This window comes from Hakea prostrata, chromosome 7, assembly GCF_041222555.1.
Source record: "Hakea prostrata isolate BN-2017 chromosome 7, UWA_Hpros_2, whole genome shotgun sequence".
Classification (NCBI taxonomy): domain Eukaryota; kingdom Viridiplantae; phylum Streptophyta; class Magnoliopsida; order Proteales; family Proteaceae; genus Hakea; species Hakea prostrata.
Window position 1 is genome coordinate 66678021 of NC_142606.1, and position 14659 is coordinate 66692679.

Genomic DNA, 14659 nt, shown 5'->3' on the forward strand with positions numbered 1-14659 from the left:
TTATTGAATTGGATTGTAAATTGTTATTTGTATGTGAACTACTCACTGAGTTATTTTGAGCCCACCCTTCAGGGACAATGTTTGCTTTAGACTTTGCTACAAGTATTGATGACTTCCAGATCCAGGAATACCAGACTTCGACGAGTGATCCATACGTTGAACAAGGTGTTGACGATCATGAATATCACGGTGAAGAATTTTTGTGCATTGACTGTGAGTACCAGGATTAGTTCGACTTATGAGTTGGTCTACCCCGTACTCGATACGGAGATTTTTGAGTTTAGACATTACCTTTTTCTTAAGAAAACATACTTTTTGTAACACTTAGAACAATTTTGGTCTGTTGTTATTCTTTTGGATGTATCTTAGACATGATTATTTCTTCCACAAACTATTACTCTAATTATTTGACATCACTTCTGCACTTTGATATTTGTTTTGAGATCCTTACTTTTGAGGTTTTTTTTTTTAATTACATTAACACATTGATTTATTCTTGCTCATTATTGTATTATTGTGTCGTGTGGAAGGATGAATATTGTTTGAGACTTGATCTTCAGAGCTGTGAATCACACCTCCGGGTATTCAGGTAGGTCTTGCTCATGATTGTATTATTGTGTCGTGTGGGAGGATGAATATTGTTTGAGACTTGATCTTCGGAGCTGTGAATCACACCTCCGGGTATTCAGGTAGGGTATCGGTTTGGGGGGATGTAATAGTTGGAGCTTCTCATGTACAACATGGTAGTCGATCTCAATGTGCTTTGTATGCTCATGGAAGACAAGTTTTGCAATGATGTGGAGAGCTGCTTGATTGTCACAATGTAAAGGAATTGGATGGTGAACAGGCAATCCAATGTCATGTAATAGGTAAGATAACCAAGTAATTTCAGATGTGGCAACAACCATTGCCTAATATTCGGCCTCATCTAAAGAACAGTATATTGTATGCTTTTTTTTTTTTTTTTTTTTTTTTTTTTGTCTTCCATGAAATAAGGCTAGATCCAAGGAAGATACAATAACTAGTTGTAGATCGATGTGTCATTGGAAAAGTGTCCCAATTTGAATCACAATATGCTTGACGGCAAAGTGTCGAATCAGCAAGAAAAAACAAGCCTTGACTAGGGGTAGCCTAAGATAACGTAGAAGTTGATGAGTAACATCTAAATGAGGTTGATGTGGTTGGTGCATAAATTGACTAAGAATGTTCACTGCATACAAAATGTCAGGCTGAGTAACAATTAGATAGATCATTCGACCAACTAGGTCTATAAGTGTTAGGCTTAGCAAGAATATCACCCACTAAATCTGTCAATCTAATATTTTGCTCCGTTAGTGTATCGACGGGACGAGAGTTGGTAAACCCACAATCAGATAAGATATCTAGGACATATTTGTATTGACAAAGATAAAGTCCCTTGGTAGAACGGGTAACTTCATTACCCAAAAAATACTTGATCATAACCAAGGTCCTTAATGTGAAAACGTTCATAAGTGTGGCTTGGATAGATTGAATCAAAGTATTGCAGGAACTAGTGATGACAATGTCATCCGCATATAGGAGAACATGCACAATATCCCCTCGATGTCTCAGTGTGAACAAAGACTGGTCCGCTGGGAGGGAGAGAATCCAAATTTGTGTAATGCAATGGAACTTAGAGAACCATTGTCTAGAGGCTTGTTTAAGTCTATATAAAGACTAATGTAGGTGACACACTAGGTTCTCCCCCTTTCAATGATAACATGGTGGGGGAACCATGTAAACCTCCTCATCAAAATCTCCTTGGAGGAATGCATTTTGAACATCCATTTGGTGTAATGCCAGTCACTTGCAGTTGCAAGAGCAAGGACACGTATGCTTACAACTTTTCGCCACAAGAGCAAATGTGTCATGATAATCCACACCTTCAATTTGATTGTATCCTTCGGCCACCAAAGGAGCTTTGTAATGCTCAATGGTGCCATCTAAAATTTCGTTTAATGCGATAAACCCATTTAGAGCCAATAGGCTTTTGCTGGGTGGTAGTGGAACCAGTGACCAAGTGTTGTTATTGAATAGGCTGCAATTTCAGATTGCATAGCATCACACCATTCTTGGCTTTTCATTACTTCAGCAAATGTTGTAGGTTCAATAGCATCTGAAAGTGAAGTAAGAAAAGCAACATGGGGTGGGGTGTACCTGAACCGTGATCGGATGAAGATGATTGGGACAAGGGTAAGGCACAATCATAATCCTGTAAATACCCTTGGGGGTCATCGTGATCACTTTGGATGATCAATGTGAACAATTGGTGGTGGGGGTAGAAAGTGTGGGTTGACTAGGTTCCATTGGCAGGTTTTGGACAATATTGTCGGTTTCAGATGTAGTTTATGGAATGGATAAGGGTAATACAAGGGAACAAACAGGAGATGTGGAGGATAGGAAAGAATAAGGAAAAATATTTTCATGAAAAATAACATCACGATTGATTATTGTCTTTTTGGACAAAAGATCAAAGATGCGTTTGACCCATAGGAATAACAAAAAAATATTCCAGTTATCAAATTTATGTAATGGTGTCATGTTCTTAGCAAAGCACAGACAACCAAACACACGGATATGGGAAAAGGTTGAGATCTTGTTAAAAGTACTCATAAGCTGTCTTACCATGGAGTACAGGGTTGGAATATGATTTGTGATACAACAAGTAGTGAGAACATAATCCCCCCGAAATTATAATGGCAAATGAGCTTGGAAATATAAAGCTTGTGCATTGTTTTGTATGCCGATGTTTGCATTTTACAACCCCATTTTGTGGAGGGGTGTAATTGTAACTAGATTGGTGGAGAACACCATGGAAGGCCAAAAATTGATTGGTGGGTGCATTAAAAAATTTAGTTCCGTTATCAGAATGAAGGCATTTTATATGAGTGTTATCAGAATGAAGGCATTTTATATCTATTAGAATGATTTGCCTCAGTTTTTTAAGCCATTAGATATATCCAAGTACTTCATGAGTACTCATCAACAACGGTTAAAAAATAATGGGGACTAGACATAGATGTTAAGCGATGTGGTCTCCAAACATCAAGGTGTAACAACTCAAAACAAGAGGAAGTAGAAATGGAGCTATTAGGAAATGGTAGTCTTGTGTGCTTTGCCAAAGGATAGACAGTATAAGTAAGATTATTTGATAATAAAATGTTAGAATCCAAATGCTTGAAAGAAGAGGTTAAACTGATACTAGGGTGGCCTAATCACCAATACCAAAGATCAAAATTTCTACCATGGGTAGAAGAGACAGAAAAAGGAGGGGAAGGTAAGTCCAGGTAATATAGACCACCAGAACGTTTACCTTTCGCAATAATCTTCATCGATTGTTGGTGTTAAAATACACAAGAAGCAGAAGCTAATGTGATAGAACAATTGGTGGCAGTTGTTAGCTTACTAATGAAGATAAGTTTATGCTTAAAAGAAGGGACATGGAGGACATTATGGATAAGTAAATGAAGTAGTAAGTAAACAATACCAACATGAGCAACATGGGCTTTTGATCCATCAGGAAGTGCAATAAAAAATGGGGGGGGGGGGGGTTGGGTTTTGAATAAGTAGAAAAAAAGAGAGACCAAATACGATGAGACTTGTTGTGCGCACCTGAGTCCAATATCCAAGTAGCGGCAGAAGTAGTATTGAAACACATTTGATTATCTGCGAGATTTGTTAAAGGATGAGTACCATGAGGAAGCCATGAAAGTAGCTACTAGTCACTTTCACTTGAATATGCTACAGGTGGTGTCGCAGGGGCTGCGGAAGCTTCAATAAGTCTAATCATGTTGAATAGATTCCCAAGAACACTAGATTAGGATGACACCATGTTAAACTTGCATATTGGGTTGTAAATTGGCATACTTATTGCAATACCTGAAGATATATATATCCTTTGCATGGAGTTAATTGGTATCCACATAGGGTTAGTGTTGTCTGCTAAGCAAGGCCATACCATTGGTGCAGGTCAGATCGGATTCTTGGGGGGTTGTCGCCATGATATTGGGTCAGTACAAAGCTCCTTGGTATGACACAGAGCTGATCAAGGATATCCAAGACGTTGCAACTTGTTTCCAAAATTGTGTTTCTGATTATGCAATGCATGAACTTAATAAGGGGGCTGATTATATATATATATATATGCTCGCTCTGGAAGTGGCACTGCAAAGCAGGGATGCTTTCTGCATTTCCTTTTGGGCCAAAGAATGCATTTCTGTTTACTCTCAACCAGATCTCAACTCTTATTGAGTTCTATATGAGTTGATGCAAAGTCTAAATGATATGCAAAGTCAAGTGTAAATTTTTTTTTATTTTTTATTTTTTATTTTTTTTAATTTTCAAGGAGTAACCCAACCAAATTAATGGTACTTGTCTCCTTAGGTCAAGAGAGGCTTCCATGAACAGACTCATCTGGCACCTCTGCAACCTCGCCGGCACAACGGGACTTACACTCACTGCCCTTCACGGCTCTGCTGAGGCCTTTACCCAGTCCTTGACTGTCATAGCCTTTACCTCTTGACTTTATCAGATAGGGTCCTTTAACTTTACTCATTCTTTAAGATTTAAACAGACTTTCAGACCGTCAGGCACCTCACCGACTATTTCACGGGGTTATAAACAGTCATCTGAACTTCTGAATAATTCTTAGGATTATTTTTAACATCAGTTTTCGTAACAGTTTCTCACCAATTCTAGACAGCGCTGGAGTTGGGTCTCTTTCAACCTGTACTCATCGAGCATACATCTAGTTTCGGTTATCACTGAAACTACTCATCTGGGATTATTGATGCAGATGATCCTACATGAATGCAGTGGTGGTCGTCACCAAGAACAGAGGCACTACTGTAGGCATGTTCCACGGTTATCCACCTCGAATATGCATGCAAATGACATGAAATACATAATTACCACACTACTACAAGCCCATATCTTAAAGAAATTAAAAAAAGAAACTTACGGAAGAAGACGCAGTCTTTCTTCGCTTTGATCTTCTCAAGACAAGTGCAATATTTGAAAGTAGTACTTCATAAACATCTATTACAAACCTTACAACATATACTATTACAGAGCTTCACTCCTTTCTCAAGCTCTCTTCCTTCTCCTCCTTCTCCTCCTTCTCCTCCTTCTCCTCTCCCATTTCTAAAACAAGAAGTCCTATTTATAGACTATGGACTTCAAAGTTTATACAACATGATTTAACAAAAGATAAAGTGGAATCCAAAAACTATAAAAGGTAGTTTAATAAAAGATAAAAAGGACTCTTATTTAGTGGTTACATGACATCAGCATGACATCAGCGGCATCTTTGTTGTGAGTGGAATCTTTATGACGTCAGCGGCATCTTTGTTGTGAGTGGAATCTTTTAGGCAATTACTGTTCCCACTTCAAAATCTTCAGCTGCGAGGCTAATGATTTCTGCAATAGTCTCGTTGTATATCAAGGGCTGATCATCCATCATTTCCATGATTTGGGATCTGCTCCTTCTATTGGCCTTCTTGGTCACCTTTTCATCATGCTGCTTTTCATATCTTTTCAGAAAACAGGTAGCTTTCTTATTTTTCTTGAACCTTCGTCCAAGTATCTGGCCATATCTGTTTTCCCATCTTAGAATAGAAATGTCTCCAAGTTGGGCAATGACTATTCTTCTGGATCTTCTATTATACTCATCTCTTCTGGAGGGCCTTCTACGAGCCATCTGATCCTGTAGAACTGGATGAACTGGGTCCACCATCTTCCGCTGATAGTAGCTTCTTGACCTGTATCAGCATTTCATCAATTGATTTTACATATTGCTGGATAGGAGATTCTAAAGCTTCTACAATCTGTTTATCTGTAGAGGGTTTATCTTTGGAATCTTCATTTGATCTTTTCTTATGCTTTCTGACAAATGATGTCATAATCTCTGACTCATTCATGCCTAAGAGATCTTTGGCACGAAGTAGATGTGCTGTCAACTCTACTTTCTCGCTTTCAAGCTTACGATTCGCAAGCCTTAAGCTGTTTACTTCTTCAACAAGGCGCAGTGCAGACACCCTGTTTATTTCACATTATTCAGTGAGATCTTTTATCTCCATCTTTGTGATAGAACACTCATCGCACGCCATAAGTGCTCCTTTGAAATCTTTTTGATCAACTTTTTCAATCTTCGGGTCTTTGTAGAAGTTAATACCAAGAGTCTTCCTGGCATCCTTCAATGCTTCAGATAAATCAACATAGCCTTTGTAAAGAGGCTTGTCAAAATTTCTGATGCAAACAGAGACATCTGACCATTGTGTATAAATTCCAGGCAGCTTTCCTTTAAACACAACGTAGTATCTATAACTGGACTTTGACTTGGAATAAGCCATGTTCATCTGATAATTCAGGCAATTCAAGACTGAATTGAAGTAGTCAAGTTTGCTCTTATCTGCTGGTTCTTGGACACTCTGATGGTGAGAAATCCAAAGATTATCTAAAATTGTTCTATCTTCTTCTTCAACTTCAAGTAAAACCGTGAATTGAAATCTTTCATCTATGGTGTAGAGATATCTCTGCCCATACATAATCTTCTTTGGTACATGCTTCCTTTTCAAGATAGCACTTCCCATCTGAGGAACTTTATCTTTGCTGCTCCGGGTATTAACCACAGAAGCTATAATCTCTTCAATAGAAGTATCTTTTGACTGGGAACCAGTCGTATCTTCATAATCTTTGGGCTGGGAAACAACCAAATCTAGTTCCTGCAAATTATTTTCCAAATAAGGATCTGGATAATCCATCTGCAAGAAAATTATCTTTTCCATTAATATGTTCAAAGGTTATATCAAAACCTTTGTTAATAATGGTATCTCTAAAAATCAACCATCTTCTTTGTGAGATCTTTTTCTCATTTAAATTTTTATAAAATCTGACTATGGCTTGGCAGTCAGTTCTAACAAGAATCTTTTTATTTTGAAGAAAAAGTTCAAAGGCTTCTAATCCTTTAATAACAGACTCAACTTCAAAATCTATTGCTGCCAAATTTTTGTTCTGGTGCAAACCAGAGGCATATCTGCAGATTTCTTCACTGGATTTAGGTGAATACTCATTTGGTCTAATTTTGAGTATTGCTCCCCATCCTTCTTGTGAACCATCTGTTTCAACAATATGGTAATAATTATCTTTGAGATATCTCATGGGTTTAACTTTTGAAATCAGATGTTTTATTCTTTGGACCAACTTAATGTCTTGTTGGTTAAATCTTTTCTCAGCTTTTGTGGAAGTCTTAGCATATAAGGGGCCTAAGATTTTTCCCAAATCTTTTATAAAATTTCTGGCTTGGTTGACTAAACCAACAAAAGATTTAATCTGGGTTGTTCCTTCAAGGACATCTGGGAATTCCAAGATTTTTCTCGAAATATGATCTTGTAAAGATATCAGGTCCTTTCCTAAGACTAAGCCCAGAAAGTTAATCTGTTCTTTGGCTATCTCTAATTTTTTCTTAGAAATGACTAGACCATGTTTAGCAAATAGTCTAAAGGCAGTGAGAAAATGCTCAACATGTTCCTTTTCATTTCTGCTAAATACTAAAATATCATCTATATAGACTGCAATAAATTCTCTGTAATCTAAGAATATCTGATCCATTCTGCGTTGGAACACAGAAGGGGCATTCTTTAGTCCAAAAGGCATTACGTTCCACTCGTAATGTCCTCTGCTTGTTGTAAAAGCAGTCCATGGAATTGAATCTTTGTGGACCTTTATCTGATGGAAACCAGATTTAAGATCAAACTTGCTGAATATCTTTGCTTTGTCTATTAGTGAGACAAGGAAATCTCTACTGGGGATGTTGTATGCATCATCTTCAGTATTGTCATTCAATCTTTTGTAGTTTATCACCATTCTACTTTTACCTCTTTTCTTTTCTGATTCTTTCATTACAATGAAAGCAGCTGACCTATGGGGGCTATTTGAATCTTGTACTAATCTAAGTTCTTTTAGCTCTTTAAGGTGCATATCGAATTCTTCATCATCTTTGGGATTATACTTAGGGTTTCCTGTAATAATCCTCATATCCTGGTTTTTTATCTTTAGCTCAATTATTGCCTTGATAGGATAGAATCCAAGATTGGCCAACCAAGTACTGTTTCAAGTGCTAAAATTGACAACTTGAATTCGTCCTTGGATAGGTTAAAGGTTACTGAGAATATTATAAAACCTAAAGGAGATTTTATTAAGTATTCTCAAGATAAGATCTTTAGATTTGGTCCATATTTCTCAAAATGAGTATTAGACCATTTATGGGAAGATCCAATTCTGGAAAAAGATCAGGATATGAGTCAAGTGGCTCAAACAGTTCTGAGACTACCATAGGAAGAATATTCAGAAGATTTAGATCTTCTAGCAGTCAAAGTCTTGCACTAGAAGAAGTCATAGATATTGACCAGAATATAGAAAGTTTTAGAAACAATAGATTGAGTTTATTAAAACCAGAAGAGTTGTATGCTCGGAATGGTTTTCTTAAAGATTCTGGCTTAGTAAGAGCTTACCAAGAACAACCCATGAATGTCACTGGAAGCCAAACTGGAGTAATCCAGGTTCTATCCGATGAAACATTGGGGAAGTTAAGATTGAACAAGAAGATGAACTTGTTACATCTTGGTGTCATAGTTATTGGCATCAAAGGACTAACAAGAAAGAATTTAGGTACCAAAGTATTGGTAGCCCTGACAGATGACGGATGGCAAAATCCCGCAGAATCCATTATAGCTGTTACAGAAGTAGATATGAATAACAATATAGGATTATTCTATATTGCTCCAGATTTTATGAAGGATATAAAGGATGCTCGTCAGATAAGATTAAAGATTATGACAAAAGGCTATGAGAGTTACGTTGGACATAACCTTTTGGCATGCGTAGGATTTATGGGGAAAACCTCCAATAATTCTACAATCAAGTTTAATGTGCAGATAGACGATGTTATCCAAGGAATAGCATCAAAACATATAGCTTTACAAAAACCAGCCATGATTGACCCGATAAGATTGGCAGGATTAGAATGGGATGTCACACAACTCATCCACCAAAAGGATAATAAGGTAATTACTCCAACAGAGAATACCTTATACCAAGATTCGCAAGGTAATACTTTGCTTAGATTCCATAATTATTTAGAAACTCAACAAAGAGTATCTCCGAGATAGGAGAGATGAAGATAGTAGTAGCATAAGATCAGAATTTGAGTAGACTTTGATGGACAAGAGAAACCAGAAAACTCTGTGAAATTAGAGAAAGAGCTATAAAAAGAGGAGATGAAAGAATGAGGTTGATGGCAGAAGATGTTCTCAGAAGACGAGGAATCATATTTGAAGATAATACCTATACAGAAGCTGCTGAGATTGAATCCAAATTTTTGGCAAAAATAGATGATGAGCCTACCGAAAAAGATGAGATAAGGTCAATCCCTGAATCGACCAATGAAAGCATAAGAATTAGAATGGACAAGCAGGATGAAGACTTGAATCAGATTCCTTCTGATTTGGAAGATGTTGGTGAAGAATTAGACAAAGAAAATTTTGTAGGAATGAACATGCAAGGAGCTCCATATGACCCTAGTAAGCCATATGGACCAGGTAATTCAGATATGAGGTTTGGAGACAGACCTAGATTAAAGATAGAAAAATTAGATTATGATGTTGAACAAATTGGACCAGGAGATATAATCAGGCCTCGAGGAAGAGAAATGCTTGTAGAGCCTCCAGTTAGATTAGGATTAGATACCATCACAGGAACAGGAAGATTACTGAACCTAGGACACCATGATCCTCAAAGGTGGGACAGTGTCATAGATGTTTGGAAACAGAATGTCGTTAACGAATTCTTCAAAGAAACTCGTAATTGGACGGCAGAAGAGATGTACAGATATTTGGAAACCTTTTTAGGGGAATCCATGAAAGCTAATTGGGAAAGGTATAAAACATACCCACAGTCATATACTGGACTTGTAAGTCTAGGAGTAAATCCCTATAATTTTACAAGTTTTATTCATATGTTATGTACTGGACAAGATCCCAATAGTGCACAAACAAAGGTTCAAGCTATGGCTTTAACTAATCTTGAACAGTTAAGCCTTTAGAGTTACAGATACATAAAACCATTCCTTAAGTTGTATTACTATTATACCAGTATAAGTGGTAATATTTTTACTAAGGAGATAATGGACAAGTTATTTAAGAAGTTACCAGGACCCCTTGGAACAAAGATTAAAGATAGCTGGATCCCAGTAGAAGGTGACCCTGCAAAAGATAATGTGTGTATACGAATCACACATATAATTACAAAATTAGTTGAAGAATGTACTTTTATACAGATACAAAGACAGTTTCAAAGTACAGATTTTGGATTTTGTAAAGATATTTTCACCACACAAGCATTTGGTGAAAGAAATCAAGATCACAAACCAAGGAGAAAACCTAGATACATCCAAACACCTAGGAAACCTCAGATAGGTTATTATGAAAGACCTAGAAAAAGATCCTACCAGGAAAGGAGAAATTGGTATTTAAGAAGATCCACTAGGAGGAAGCCCTTCTTAGATCCCCAGAAACATGCTAGGAGATATAACCCAAATAGGAATTATAAGACTAGATTGGCATGTTATAATTGTGGAGATACCAGTCATCTGGTAAAAGAATGTCCCAAATTAGTCAATACAGATAGCAAAAGAGCAATGGTGGTACAAAATACCAATGAATGCTTGATTGCAGTAGATCAAGAGATGTCAGATCAAGAATCAGTATATAGTGTTGTATCAGTAGAAATACCAGATACCCAAGAAGAAGATATTGAACCATACCCAGATTTGATTAACCAGTTGGTTAACCCTACAGATTTGTATATTAGAATGGTTAAAACCCAGTGCGAGAAAGATAAACATCTTTGGAAGCACAAAGGTGGAAGATATCATATTGCTTGTTCAGGCTGTAGAAAATACCCTGGATTAGATCTAAGATATCAATGCAGAAATTGCCTTGACGAAAGATGTGTTTTTTGCCTAGATAATTCAGTAATACTTGTTGAAGAAAGGGAAAGTAAAATTACTATCCCGGAATTACAAGAAAAAAGAGATTCCACTAAGTTAGAACTTTTACAAGATGAGTTAGCAATTATCAATGCTAAAATAGATGAAGATCCAGACCCTGATATCAGATGGTTTTCTGAGGTAGCTTTGCACCCTCGGAAATCTACAAAATACAGTTTAGGGTACGACATATTTATCCCATACGATTGTATCCTTGAGTCTCAAAAGCTAACTATCATTGATACGTTCGTTACTTATACAATCAGTAATAAGTTCGGAATGATAGTAAAAGATAGATCTTATTACGCATCACAAGGTTTGCAAATCCTTGGAGGTGTGTTAGATGCAGATTATACAGATTACATAAAGATTTGTATGATGAACCACAATGACAAAGAGATAGTTATCTCCGAAGGAGAAAAGATTGCCCAGATCATAATTATACCAAATTATGGTATTGGCCCTGAAATTAAGAGGAGAGGAGGTTTTGGTTCTACCAATCAACCAAGCACCTCAGCTCAGATTTCCGAAGAAGTACAGATACCCCTTTGCCAAACAAAAGATGATTTGAAATCTATTGAAGTAGAATGTCAAGTCAAAGTTGGTACTAAGATAGTTTCTTTAACCGGAATAATAGATACGGGTTGTACAATTAGTACATTGAATCCTAAATGGTTCAATGATCCTAAGTTTTTAGTAGATATACCACCCACTATCAGTAGAGGAATAGATGGTATACCCCATACAATAGATAAGATGCTGAAAAATCCATTAATTAGTTTCAAAACTAATTGTGGCCAAAGTCAGTGGTTCCAGATGGGTAAAGTTTGTCCAAGACCAACTCCGTGGGATAACCTCCTAATAGGACTAAACTTTATTTTAAGCTTTAATGGTGCCTTACAAATTAACAAGCACTATGTTCAGATTAATAGACAGAGTATTATGATTCCCACTCTTCCCTACTCCAGCCCTCCGAGTAGCGAGCGAAACGTGGTGGATAAGATAAGAAAAATTCCTGATTGCAAATGCAAAATACCAGGTTCTTGTAAGATTGCCTTAGATATTGAAGAAGATGAAAATTTTGAGTTTAGAATAGAACAAGAATCATTAGAAGAAGAATATGAGTTTAATTCTTGTTATGAGGTTGAAACAGATTATTTAGATTTTAGAAAATTTGAATCTAATTTTCATGAACTGACAATTCAAAAGGTTCTAGAAAAACTAGAAACATCAAAGATTATACAGGATAAAAATCCCTTAGAATTCTGGCATATAGATAAGCCAATGATTGAGCTAAAGATAAAAAACCAGGATATGAGGATTATTACAGGAAACCCTAAGTATAATCCCAAAGATGATGAAGAGTTCGATATGCACCTTAAAGAGCTAAAAGAACTTAGATTAGTACAAGATTCAAATAGCCCCCATAGGTCAGCTGCTTTCATTGTAATGAAAGAATCAGAAAAGAAAAGAGGTAAAAGTAGAATGGTGATAAACTACAAAAGATTGAATGACAATACTGAAGATGATGCATACAACATCCCCAGTAGAGATTTCCTTGTCTCACTAATAGACAAAGCAAAGATATTCAGCAAGTTTGATCTTAAATCTGGTTTCCACCAGATAAAGGTCCACAAAGATTCAATTCCATGGACTGCTTTTACAACAAGCAGAGGACATTACGAATGGAACGTAATGCCTTTTGGACTAAAGAATGCCCCTTCTGTGTTCCAACGCAGAATGGATCAGATATTCTTAGATTACAGAGAATTTATTGTAGTCTATATAGATGATATTTTAGTATTCAGCAGAAATGAAAAGGAACATGTTGAGCATTTGCTCACTGCCTTTAGACTATTTGCTAAACATGGTCTAGTCATTTCTAAGAAAAAATTAGAGATAGCCAAAGAACAGATTAACTTTCTGGGCTTAGTCTTAGGAAAGGACCTGATATCTTTACAAGATCATATTTCGAGAAAAATCTTGGAATTCCCAGATGTCCTTGAAGGAACAACCCAGATTAAATCTTTTGTTGGCTTAGTCAACCAAGCCAGAAATTTTATAAAAGATTTGGGAAAAATCTTAGGCCCCCTATATGCTAAGACTTCCACAAAAGCTGAGAAAAGATTTAACCAACAAGACATTAAGTTGGTCCAAAGAATAAAACAGCTGGTTTCAAAAGTTAAACCCATGAGATATCCCAAAGATAATTATTACCATATTGTTGAAACAGATGGTTCACAAGAAGGATGGGGAGCAATACTCAAAATTAGACCAAATGAGTATTCACCTAAATCCAGTGAAGAAATCTGCAGATATGCCTCTGGTTTGCACCAGAACAAAAATTTGGCAGCAATAGATTTTGAAGTTGAGTCTGTTATTAAAGGATTAGAAGCCTTTGAACTTTTTCTTCAAAATAAAAAGATTCTTGTTAGAACTGACTGCCAAGCCATAGTCAGATTTTATAAAAATTTAAATGAGAAAAAGATCTCACAAAGAAGATGGTTGATTTTTAGAGATACCATTATTAACAAAGGTTTAAATCATAACCTTTGAACATATTAATGGAAAAGATAATTTTCTTGCAGATGGATTATCCAGATCCTTATTTGGAAAATAATTTGCAGGAACTAGATTTGGCTGTTTCCCAGCCCAAAGATATGGCTGATTCTCAGCCCAAAGATTCTGAAGATACGACTGGTTCCCAGTCAAAAGATACTTCTATTGAAGAGATTATAGCTTCTGTGGTTAATACCCGGAGCAGCAAAGATAAAGTTCCTCAGATGGGAAGTGCTATCTTGAAAAGGAAGCATGTACCAAAGAAGATTATGTATGGGCAGAGATATCTCTACACCATAGATGAAAGATTTCAATTCAAGGTTTTACTTGAAGTTGAAGAAGAAGATAGAACAATTTTAGATAATCTTTGGATTTCTCACCATCAGAGTGTCCAAGAACCAGCAGATAAGAGCAAACGTGACTACTTCAGTTCAGTCATGAATTGCTTAAATTATCAGATGAACATGGCTTATTCCAAGTCAAAATCCAGTTATAGATACTACGTTGTGTTTAAAGGAAAGCTGCCTGGAATTTATACACAATGGTCAGATGTCTCTGTTTGCATCAGAAATTTTGACAAGCCTCTTTACAAAGGCTATGTTGATTTATCTGAAGCATTGAAGGATGCCAGGAAGACTCTTGGTATTAACTTCTACAAAGACCCGAAGATTGAAAAAGTTGATCAAAAAGATTTCAAAGGAGCACTTATGGCGTGCGATGAGTGTTCTATCACAAAGATGGAGATAAAAGATCTCACTGAGCAATGTGAAATAAACAGGGTGTCTGCACTACGCCTTGTTGAAGAAGTAAACAGCTTAAGGCTTGCGAACCGTAAGCTTGAAAGCGAGAAAGTAGAGTTGACAGCACATCTACTTCGTGCCAAAGATCTCTTAGGCATGAATGAGTCAGAGATTATGACATCATTTGTCAGAAAACATAAGAAAAGATCAGATGAAGATTCCAAAGATAAACCCTCTAGAGATAAACAGATTGTAGAAGCTTTAGAATCTCCTATCCAGCAATATGTAAAATCAA